The sequence below is a fragment of the Cuculus canorus genome, chromosome 5 (genome assembly GCF_017976375.1).
Source record: "Cuculus canorus isolate bCucCan1 chromosome 5, bCucCan1.pri, whole genome shotgun sequence".
NCBI lineage: Eukaryota > Metazoa > Chordata > Aves > Cuculiformes > Cuculidae > Cuculus > Cuculus canorus.
Genome location: NC_071405.1, coordinates 54,395,798 through 54,407,837, shown reverse-complemented (window position 1 = coordinate 54,407,837; position 12,040 = coordinate 54,395,798). Strand labels below are relative to the sequence as shown.

At 42.7% G+C, this 12,040-nt stretch overlaps 1 protein-coding gene across 9 annotated transcripts in view; it reads right to left on the bottom strand.

The window, feature by feature from the left end:
• NUMB (NUMB endocytic adaptor protein) overlaps positions 1-12,040 on the bottom strand; it is a 99,179-nt gene that overhangs the window by 82,958 nt on the left and 4,181 nt on the right. For 2 of the 9 annotated variants that reach the window (XM_009563830.2, XM_054067942.1), the window contains exon 1: positions 10,975-10,991. The exons of 3 other annotated variants lie outside the window; for them this stretch is intronic. The gene's annotated coding sequence lies outside the window, so the exon portion shown is untranslated. Of the gene's footprint in view, positions 1-7,002; positions 7,138-7,639; positions 7,705-10,974; positions 10,994-12,040 lie in introns of those variants that run through there. 4 more of the 9 variants (XM_054067941.1, XM_054067926.1, XM_054067928.1 and 1 more) reach the window with 4 other exon arrangements.

The window sequence follows — 12,040 nt, the reverse complement described above, 5'->3', positions numbered from 1 at the left end:
GCAGGACCACTTCCAAAAGGTACCAGCTCATAGCTTCATTAGCACCAGATCCATGTCATCTCCCCTAGCAACAGCACAGTCCCTCTGCTTTCTCCCCCACCCAAAGCTCCAGTGCTACCACTTGCAGAAGTGGAAACCAGAACTCATCCTGTTCAAAATAACCCTGGAAAGAAGAAATCATTCTTACTGTTTATTCAATTCAAGAAAGGAACATACAATCAAACAGTGCCCGGATGGCAAACTGCAATTCAGAAGTGCAAAAAGCTTAGCCATCATCAGGCAAGGCTGGATATAATTAGTGATCCAGCATGTCAGACAGTTTCAGGATACATCTCATTTCCAAGAAGTTTCCTACTTCTAAATATATATATTTTTTTTCTGAAATGTAGGAGATAAAAAAGTAATAAACTACACAATCAACCAAATTCATGCAGGTGACAGACAGTACCTGACAGGAGAAGGTAAGCTGCTTTGTGGAAAACTGTTTTTCCAACCAAGTGATCACACTTATTCATGACAAAGCACTGCGGTACATCATTAAGAAATTAAGACAGGAAATTTAGGAATAAGGAAATTAAGACAGACTCAGATTTTCATTCTGGATTTCCTCAAAAAAAATTTATTTTTATCAACTTCTTTATCACCCTTAGGATTTTCAAAACAAGAATAAAACATCCACAGTTCATAGGACCTCCCTGTACTTGGTGCATCTGTATTTCTACCTCAGCACTACCCACCTCAGAAGAAAGGAAGAATTACATCTACAGTACTCCAACAGCAATTCAGCAATCATCACATTAGTATCTGCTAGATTCAAATTCTTTTTTTTTTCCCCCATTTGAGTGATGAATATTGTTTAATCTGCAAAGTCTGCAGAATTGGGTCCTTAACTTGAAGTTGACATATACTGTAGGCAGACAAACCATGTTGACTTTTCCTAGCCCTAATTACATTCCTGGTCTGTGCACAGGAAGATACCAAACACCATGTGGATATGACTACCTTGAGAACAAACACACACGCAAAGTAAATGATGCCCAAAGCAAGAATTAATGACACAGAATAACTGACTTACGAGTGAAAATAAAACTGAAGTACAGGATCATGTCTGAAATGTGAGGTAATGGACATGGAACCATACTATGTCAATATCCACAGCTAACTAAAACCACGCATTTAAGCAATAAAGGTCATTTCTGACGCACAAATTTTGTACTTTTAAGAACGAGGAAAACTTTCAGACAGTACTGTGCATGCACCTCTTTAGACAGAGAAATACAAATATTTGAAGGTTGTGCCAAGCCAATCTTACAGGCTTTCCTTTAATGCCTTTGAACAATTATGAGTATTTGTATTGCAGTATTGAGAGAAAAAATAACAACAACCATAACCGGAGGCTAACACACAAAGACTTTGAGTATTTCTTATGAAAATCCAAGACACAAAATATTCAGGTTAGTAAAACGAGAAAACCTAAAAATTATCTCGATATACTACTGTGCTATTCCTGGGGGCAGCACAGAAATAATTTAGTTACCATCCCATTCACCTCAGTCTGGCGGAGGAATCTCTAGGACATTTAAGCTAGCAGGTAAGACTTTGCCCAGACAAAATAAAACCTGAACAAAATTATGCCACATAATCCTACTACAGACATTTAAACGAAATTCTAAGCAATCCCTGTCCTGCTACTAGTATGTTGCACCTAACCATAACACATGCAGAGAGTCTGACAGAGCATTCAGTGAAACTCTTCTATTTGCCAGTTTCATCTAAGGCGCAGTTTAGATTTAAAAAATATACCATTGACTATGAAAAAGCTGCTATAAAAACAACTATTTTATGGAATCTTTTGATAAATATCGTGGCAAAGAGATACAGGCCGATTGAATCGCAGTCCTTCATTTCCTAGCATGAGGCTGGCTTTCTGCTACCAAGCTAAGAGAAATACACAGGGCTGCCCTGTTGCTCAAAGACTGACTGGCTTTTCACAGGCTACTTTCTTTATGTAGGAAAACCCATACACAGCACAGCTGAGAGGTGCTTTAAACAAACTTTAAACAAAATTCATATCGTTCAAAAAAACAGTGAGCAATCCTAATGTGTAAACAGATATGTACACGCATGTCCTAACACTCTTTAAAAGCTACTCTGTGCAAATCCAGCTAAAGAAAGAGCACCTTACGCAAGATATTTTTAATGTACACACTGTAACCTATACAGAAATATCAAAATTTATAGACAAGCAAAATTGAGTGCTAACATTAAATTAACCTCTGATAATGGTCAAAGCCAGTTAATAGGAAAAAGAAACCCCAAAAACCCACTATATCAATAAATTTCTGCTAAAACACAAAAAGCAAAACCAATATCACAACCACTGAATCCTACAAAACTTGGTCTACGTAAGACCTTAAACCATGCACTAATTCTCATACATGATATTTTCAGGCTGGATTAGGTAATTTGACACACAGATGACAGATGTTTCAATCTGAAAGGCAATGACTTGACATAAACACAGACTTTGCATTGATCAGGACAACAAGGAAGAACCCACGCAGGAGCCCCAGCCCAGCACAAAGCACTAAGCTTTGACTAGTACCATTTAATGACAGGTAAGTTTTCCTCGGTCTTTTTAAAGCAGATTAAGCCTCGCAAGATTTCTGGAAACAGCATCAGATCTCATTCTTATAAATGAAAAACAGTCAGCAGAAATATCATGTTAAGACGATAAAATAGCCAGCCTTTAAATACAAAGCCAAAAAAAAAAAAGTATATGCTTTAGAAAGGCATATTAGTAAAGCAGTAGCAAAAGCTGCAAAACCCTTCTGCCCTACTGCCAAGATGTGAGCCAGCTATGACCCCCAAAGCACAGCCTATAGAGCTCTGCAGCCCTGCAGTTACAGCAACCTGCACAAACCAAATTAGTACCGTCTTTTCATGAGAAAAAGTACCCACTAATTATTTTCCACAGAATTTTGATTACTGCTTTGAGTAAGAAACAAATATAGAGCAAAAAGCCAAGCCAGCAATTAAGTTTCATGGCACTACAGTACTTGGCTATTTGCTTCACACAAAACGGTCCAAGGCTACCATGTTACAGAAGAAATTCCAAAAACGAAATTAGAAGATTCCTCTTAAACACATCTAGAAGGAAGGATCATGCTTGTTTTTCCCCTCACACTGTGCATACAAAGTAAAAATACAAATCCAACACTTTTATTATTAGTCACTAAACAGAAGTTAGATCTGGCCTATTTGAACTGTGATCCGGGTTTCTATTTGTGTCGTTCCTCCACACAGGAAACAAATTCCCATGTCTCCACAGATTTTTACTTCAGCAGTCGATGAATGAATGCCTTTGAAAGCGGACTCTCCTAACTCAACATCTTAAATCAACACAGAACTACATCAGCTAAGTGAAGATCCAAGCACTTAACAGGCACTAAGTGTTGGCTTGCTAGGCAAACTGAGTAATTTGGTGAGCCTGGCAGCAATATGCTCAGTGGTGCCCATCAGCAAACTGCATTGCCTTGGAAAAGCCAAGGTATCTCTAGTCCTGGTGAATTATGGAAACCAGCTTCTTTAACAGCCTAAAATCAGTTCATTGCCGAGCATGGAGCTTTGACACAGGCTTGAGCTGCACTAATCAAGTTTAAACAACACAAAGTAGAAGGAAAGAGAGACCCTTAAGGTTTGGGGGTTTCTCCCTAGAAAAATAAACTGAATAAGAGTGGTCACATTCAGATTACAAACACTTAGCATATAGTAAGAGTAGTTCTGGACAAGTGCACCAGTATGAAGAAATCTAGTAACTTTGGTTCTGGCTTCAATATCAAAGCTCACCAGCAAAATATCCAAGAAACCTACAAACTCAGCCCTTAAATAAGCCAAGAGCTTGTTATCAACCCTGAAACTGAAATAATCAGCTTCACATTTTCCTCAAGAGCACTTTTACATTTTAGTATCTGTATTCCTTGTTGAGCAAGTGTCTCATAGATAAATCATTGTCCTGACACACTTTCTGTATCTGCAGATACAGTTGTGACTGAAGACACAGATTACTATTTAGAAACATCTTTAAGCCACCACACATGATAACTACGTAATACCAGGACTCTGCAAAGAACTGCTCTGTAAGGACAAATGCTGAACAATGCAATTTAGGTTTTCACAGATATATCCTGCACTTGAAAGGATTCTAGATGAACATGCAGTTACACATGACACAATACCATTTATAATTCTACACTGACGGCAGCCTATTAGTACTTGCAAGTCTATAAATCTCGGCCAAGTAAAAAAAAAAAAACCAAAAAACAACAACAACAAAAAAAACCACTGCATCCTGCACAGTGGAACAGTCTTCCTGATCTTGCTTGTTAGGAAAGTTTTCTCCTTCATGACACAACATCTGCTTAAACTGTACACTATAAAAAACATCGGTTCAAAATGGGCATTTGATGGATCCCACAACTAAAATGAGAATAACTCCTCTTCAGACGCAGCTGTGCGAGTGTGAGGTTACCACACTAAGCCCATCCCTAGCTCCTCATCCTTCACTCACTGCTGCTACTACCCACAACGTTCCAGCAGAGAAAAATGGAAGAACACTCTCCAATTTATTTGAGGTTGTATCAGCCAAGCCACCTTAAAATAGTTTGTTATAGATCTTCATTAACCCAAGTCATACTGATGGAAAGGTACAGTTCCAGAAAAGCTCAAAGAAATTTAAATCAGAGCTACTATGGGCCCATCTCCCACTCCCTATCTCATTCACTTCCACAGGAAGTCCCATTCCCACTCCCTGACCCGAATGGTCAGCCAAGTTCAGAAACATGATCCAGCCAAAATCCAACAAAGAAAAAAAGCAATTCATTACCAGCCTGATTAAGTCCCTGACTTTGCTTAACTCACAGCCACAAAGGCTTTCCTGGCTAGCAGGGGCAGAGGCACAGTCAAGAAGGAGGCAGGACCACCACGACCCAGTTTAAGCCGCCAAGATTCTTGACAAGCTCAGGCAAAAAGCTGAAATAGAGCTGCTTCAGAAAAGAGCAGTCACAGCCTCCTCCTATGTGAGCAATAAACTTTGCATAGCCATTAAGTCAGACAGTTTAGGCAGCTGATCCAACTGAAGCTTAACATTTTTCTGTACCACTGTTTTCAGCTGGATCAGCAAAGAAGGACTGATGGAAAAATAGCTTCTTTTGGTAAAGCACTGCTGGAGAAATTAAAGCTGCTCTGGTGGTAATGTCATAACATGACTGTAAAGGACATGCTAAGTCTTAGCTTGACCAAGTTTATACTTGGTATTCTTTAGAATAGCAATATGCTCCAATGTCACTTATTAAAATTAAAACTGGACTGAATGCGTAATCTTGAATTTTAATCTATGTTCACTTACCAAAATAAATTCCAAAAAGCAAGACTAAGACCACAATTTCACATTAGTTTAAACCAAGCTTGCTTGATGAGCTGGCAAAATAAATAAGAATATAAATAACCTTTGACCCCTACTCTCCAGAAAGAGCAACACTAGCATATCTGTAGGATGAGTGCAATAAGGAAGACAGGACCCCAAAATCAGCAATCACACCAGATCAAGCTGCCAAGAGAATCTCTTGCCTGAAAGACTCTGTAAAGTATCTTTCCTAGAGTGCAGAAGATTTACTGTTCTATAGTGTTAGGGCACTTCAATTTTTTTATTTCTAATATTATAGAGCTCCACCAAGATTACTAGTGGAATAAAACCAGTTATGGGCGGAATTCAAGAACCTTGCACGGTGCTATAACAAGCTCTTACGAACACGCAATAAAAAGTCTACAACAATATATTTTCCTGATATCCCCTATTCCTGGAGAGGTGATTAAAAGTGCAAGGATTTTCACTGTCACTTCAGAAAGGTTTTATCTTACCACGCTCATTATGGTAGGAAAGTAAAGTACCTACAGATTATTGCAACACCAAGCAGCTATATCAAACTACAACATACTTATAAGTCTTGTGAGTTTTAAGAGCCCAGAGTGGCTTTGTTGCTTTGTTTCTGTGGTGGGTTTTTTCCTTTCTTAAATGCATAATGCTGTCAACTACTAGTACAGAATCAGAGGGTTTCAGAGCACCAGGGTAAGATAGCAAACAAACTTGCCTGCTCTGTTAACATGCACCTTCATTTCCACACATTTAAGAGATGTCATAAATGCAGGAAAGTAATTCCCAGGCTGAAAATTAAGTTTTCTGCTAATAAGGATTTAAATGGCTGATTTGAATTGCATTTCACATGTATACTTGAAGAAAAAAATTCTTTGATGTGTTATGTTTAGAGTTCTGTAAATCAGAGTTTTGACTGAGTCTTGAAACCAACACCTTATTCAATTACAGATTAAAAAGAGTTTACTGTAGGATAACTCAGGCTATCAAAAGAGTTTAAGAATCACAGGCAAGAATGAACACATCTCAAATCCATTTTCTTTGGACTTGGCTCACAATATTTTCTATTTCTTCAGCAAGGGAAAAAAGCAGCATTTCCACAGAGAATTGCCAAGAGATGAAGAAATGGAAAACGCACACTGATGAGCATAAAAACAGTACTGTTTCTCTATGGTAACTACTAACTTCTGCATAATCCTAAAGACCGTTTTGGCAGTAACCATAGATCATTAAGTCAAATAGAACTGATGAGTCAAGAATCTATTTAAATATTTACACTTTTTGCTCCAAGCCATACCTAGAGTACGGGTGGCCTGGTCTAGTGGGATGTCCCTGCCCATGACAGGGGGGTTGGAACTGGATGATCTTTAACGTCCCTTCCAACCCAAACTATTCTACGATTCTAATATCGCAGCCAAACAGAATGACTGTGCCTTCCATTTTACCCACTCTCCTCATTCGGGAGCCCGCCTGGAGAGGCAGGAACATCAAAAAATACAACACAACAACAAAGCAAAACGAAACAAAGCCCTTAAAGGGTGCAGATAGGCATTGTTAACAGTCATTAGTACCTGCACTCCGGAATTAAGAAACGCTGACAACACGCACGTCTCCCATAACGTTCCACAAACCCTTAACGAGCGGGTTACGTAGCTCTACCGGAGCCGCGGAGCGGGGCTGCAGCGCGGCGTTACCGCTCTGCCGAGGGACGCCTCCTCCGAGGCCGCTCGCCTCCGCCAGGCAATAAAGGGAGGTGAAGGGAGCGTTAAAAAGGGGGGTGAGCGCAATTAAGGGAAAAGAGCGCACTCCGAGCCAGAGCCGCGCGTTAACTCCTCGCTGCCCGCGGCCCCCGCCCCGCACGCTGTTGCTCATCGATCCCCGCGGGACGAGCTCCTTTGTGCAGCCCGCAGCAAGGGACCCTTCCCACGCCATCCCGGGTGGGAGCCCGCTCCCTCCCCAACTCCGCGGCGCCCCCAGCCCCGGATTCCTGGGAATCCCCAACTTCCCAGGGCGGGCGGCGATACAAAAGCGCCGCGCCCGGTAGAACCGGCGATGGGAACCCGGGAGAGCTCGGTGGCACCGCGGGGGTCGCTCCCCCCGGAGCGCCGGGCGGCCGGCTCCCCCCGATGGCGGGGACCGTGGGGTGGGATGGGGGGGCGCCCCTTTTCCCCTGCTCCGAGCCCCGCGGGGCGGCCCGGCCGCGCTCACCTGCCGCCCGCAGCCTCCGCCCGTCGCCGCCGCCGCCGCCGCCGCTCCCCCCGCTCCGGCCCCCGCGCCCGCCCCCGCCGCGATCCCATTGGCCGCCGGCGCGGGGAGCTGCCCGGCACCGCCCGCCCCGCCCCGCCGGGATTGGCCGGAGCGGCGGGAGACGAGCCCCGGGATAGGCTCCCGGTGGTGCCAGCCGGATCCGAGGGGCACAAACCCGCGTCCCCCCCTCCCCGGATCCCGGAGCTTCGGTTCTGCCCCGGGAGCAGCCCGCCCCCGGGAGCCCCTGCCACGAGGACACAGTTCCCCGGGGTTTGCCTCCGGTAAAGCCGCCCGGAGGCTGCAGCCAAACGTGCCGCTAAGACCGGCCCTCCGCCAGCTCGAGGCAGGGCTTGCAGGGAAAAGGCGAGAAGGCTCCTCTCTGCTGTGCCTCAACCTCCATGATTAGGACTTTCTGGGATGCAAAATGTTCCCGGGTTTCCTCCCTTCAGCCCGAGAAATGTGAGCGCTCCCCTCTTTTCTAAGCGGTGTGGGATCCAGCAGGGAGGCTGCGCTTCCAAGGGAAGCTCCCCAGGGGAAGCCTCTGCCTGCAGAACCCGTGGGACCGCGTTCACAGGGCCTGAATGCATGATCCAGGATACAGATTTCCAACAGCTGCCTCCCCTCACCAGACTTTCAAGCAGCTACTTCGTCCAAAATGCAAGCCAGAACGGTTTCCGGAGCATTGAGACGAAAAAAAAAACAAACCACCAAAACCAGAAAGAAACCCTCAGGAAATCAAAATGCAAAAATTACATGAAGTTTCTCTGCATCATTATCTTCTCCCTGCGTGCGCCATCCCCCTCACTCCTCTTTGTTTCTGAATCAAGCAAAGAAACAGAGCGACAAGGAATGTGGGCCTTAATGTCAACTGGCAAAGATCCAGAAAATAAAGCAACTGAAATCAGTGGGAATTTCAGAACATTGTGTGCAAAAAGCGTTTACCAAGCTCACAAAGGAGGTGCTCGGGCAGAAGTAGGAGTATCACATTGACTCTGAGTTTCAGACTGATAGTCTGACCCCCGATTCATCCCTTGTTCACAGATTAAACTAAGAAGAAGATGCCTTCCCTCCTCCTTACATCTTTTTGCACATCCCTCTGCTCGGAAAGCTGCATTTACTCTCACAGTTGCTTCTCAATTACTTTCAAACCGCTGCTGTCAGCCAGCAGTAAGACACTGCTATGTCTGAGCTAAACATGCTCCAAAATGACTAAAGAGACAAGACTTTTTACCAGTCCCAAGTTCTCTTGTGGTTTTATGAAAACACTCCTGACCTGGCATGTGTCCTGAATTATTGCTTTCCCAGCAGCTCTGGAGTAACTCTTCATCCTACTCACAATCTCTGGATTTCTGACACAAATTTTTATAAAATGTGATGCCCTAAATCTTAATTTGTAAGGGACAATTCCTGTATTATAAAGATGCTCTATTTCAAATGAAAAGTATTTGAGGACTGGCAAGGAAAAGACCAGGACATGCTATTGTAAAATAAAGTTCTAATGTATGCTTCAGCTATATATAGCTTTTACAAATATTTATTAGATAGTTAAATGGATTTGTGGCCACTATTAGTTCTCTGCTCGGCAGTTTGTATCTCTCCCTAATTTGACCTGCCCATATAGTCATTGGTGACCAAAGGGAAAGGGGGCTATGGTGGGAAAGGGAAGGAAAGTGATCCTAACGGTCACCTAGCTAGGCAAGCTGGGCGTCTAACACAGCAAACTGCACATTCGCTGTGCTGCACTGTGGGTCCAAGCCACGTTCTGTGTAGTCAGTCTTCCCACAGTTTCCATGTGAGGGGAGACATTAATTCTCCAGGGCCTTATACCAGAAGCAAGGCTTTGAGGTGCTTTAATCCTTAAGGATAACAAATAATTGGGAGGGACATCATAGCATACCCAAGAAACCCAACCCAACTTCCTCCTTTCCACCTTTTCTTGAAGACTGAGAACAGGACTCTGTGGGCAATAGGTAGGATTAATGGACTTGTCTGTTCCTGTCATGCCCACTCACTCCTGTCAGCCATGCCTTCCTAGCTAAGATCCTTTCTGATCGCAGTGGGACAGCAGGATAGTACGTTATCCCCTAAGGACTTGAGAGTGTATTACACACACACTAACGATAATGCAAACTCCATGGCCTCACTGTAGATACCCAGAGGCTTAACATCCTTCTCCGCTATTGGCTATCTAAAACAATGTCAGTGATTAAATCTCCCTTCTCTAATAACATTGTAGTATTATCCCTTCTAGGAACAAGCCATACCAGTAGAAATACTACAACATAAGCATTTTCATGCTGCTATAACTGCGCTGACCCAAGAAGAATTCCATCTTTTTGACAGTACAGGAAAAATGGTAGAAGGTTTTATGCGTGGATGAGCACTGAAAATATTAAAAAATACTTCTAGAAGGTGCCACATTGTCTGGTAGCAATACAAATCTGCCTCGGGAAGTGAATAAGCAAGTACCATGCAGGCATTCTCCTATCATGCTCTGAGCAGACCCGTACAATGTGGTTGCTAAACCAAGACATCCTGTTTTGCACAGTATTTCCATCTTGGTAGTGCTGCATCAGAGGTGAGCAAGCAATGTCAGAGTACTTCAGAAAAACTTCACTATAAGTTGCTTTTCTAGGAAATAAAAGATAAAGTCTTTTGTAAGGCTTCTGAAAATGAGAAACTTACAGAAGAAGCAGACGTTGAATGGTGCTGCTATATATTAGCACAGCTATCTGTTCATTTTGAAATAGTGGGCATAAATATATTTAACAAACAAAGCTATGCAGTTGCCATCATTAATACAGAAAGGATGTGAATAACAAGAATCCTTTAAAATATTTCTTCCATGGAAAAGCATCACCAAAACAGCTTGTCAAGGGACATGGTCTGTGCCCATCAAAAGAATGTTCTCTAGCACAAGACACATGATGCATGAAGGAACTACTCAACTATACCTTCTGCCTGAGTTGTCTAGATGTGATTAATGCTGCGGGGCAAATGCTTCATTCAGGTTCTCTTTGCTTTCATTTTAGGATGGGAATTTTGCCTTCATGGCCGTTCACTGCTCTCGTGCTGAAAAGCAACAAGACTGGAGCCTCGGAGTCTGCAGCTTTGTATTTAGTCATTGCAGATGGTATCTGCTCAGTGCTACCAAATGTTAGATGGCATCTATTAAGAGTACAAAAACCCTCATAAAATTATTTCAAAATGCTTTCAAAGTATGCATGCCTCGTCAAGGGGTAAGCTCAGTCAAGTGTCCTACTCAAATATGTTATGTAAATTCAGTTTTAACTTACCAAATATGTGGTTTTGTGTCACACAGGCCTAAAGAAAATATTTGTGCTTCCAAATCCCTGCAAAAGATAATTGCATATGGAGGACTGGACTTTGTAATTATTGTTTTTATAAATTTGTTTTAATTGGACTGTTCCTGGCCAAGGAAGGTTTCTTTTCTTAGTGGGGTTCTGTGTACAAGATAACCACAACCAGTCACTGAATAAGAAAATCCCGAAGAAGAGAGAAACAGCTGGACAGAGGCCAAAATCTCTGCCAAGAGATGCTTCAGTGAGTGAGTGTATTCACTTGGATGAGGGGAGCCAGAGGATAGCTCTTGAGACACAGTTCCTGAATTAGCTTTCAGTCTTGTTATCTGGCAGTGAACTTCATGGCTTTCACGAGGAGCGGGCTTCACAATCCAGCCTAGTGTCCTTCCAGTGATGACACACTCGATGTCACTAGGCTGTATAAGTAAGATTGTCAGCTAAAAAAACCTGTTAGCGAAGGCCTGAAATGTTCTTTTTCTTTACTGGGTATTGTTTTTGGCAGGAGAACAAAACTGACAGTGCAAAAGGAAGGTTGCCAGCAAAGTAATAATGAGAAAAGGGATTAAATTTGGTTTAGCTTTCTAAAAGTGACTGGTTTACATTAACAGTTTGCTGGGAATACAAAGTACTGAGCAGATTGCATGGCAGTGAACAACCAAGTATCCAATACACAGAGAATTTGCCCTTTCCACTTGTTAGTGAAGACTGTTCATGGCTTTGCAGGATCAGGACTTATCTGAACTGCTCTTTAAACTCAAGATTTCCATTATTTAAACAGGGAATGGCATAAGGTTAAAATATCAAATGAATCCGACATCTCTTTGAGGTGCCGTTTACTCATTTCTTTTGAAGTCACTTGTGGCTTTTTAATAATTTGTTCTCACCACATTTTTTATGTCCTCTTAAATGAAATGTATGTGGCTCTTGGCAATGCAGCTTGTATGCTCATAAAATCTGAGTAACTTTGTGCTAAATTCTAATTAAGAAATTTAACTGAACCTCCAGTTGCTACTCTGCCTATGTGAGCAGCAGCTGGGGA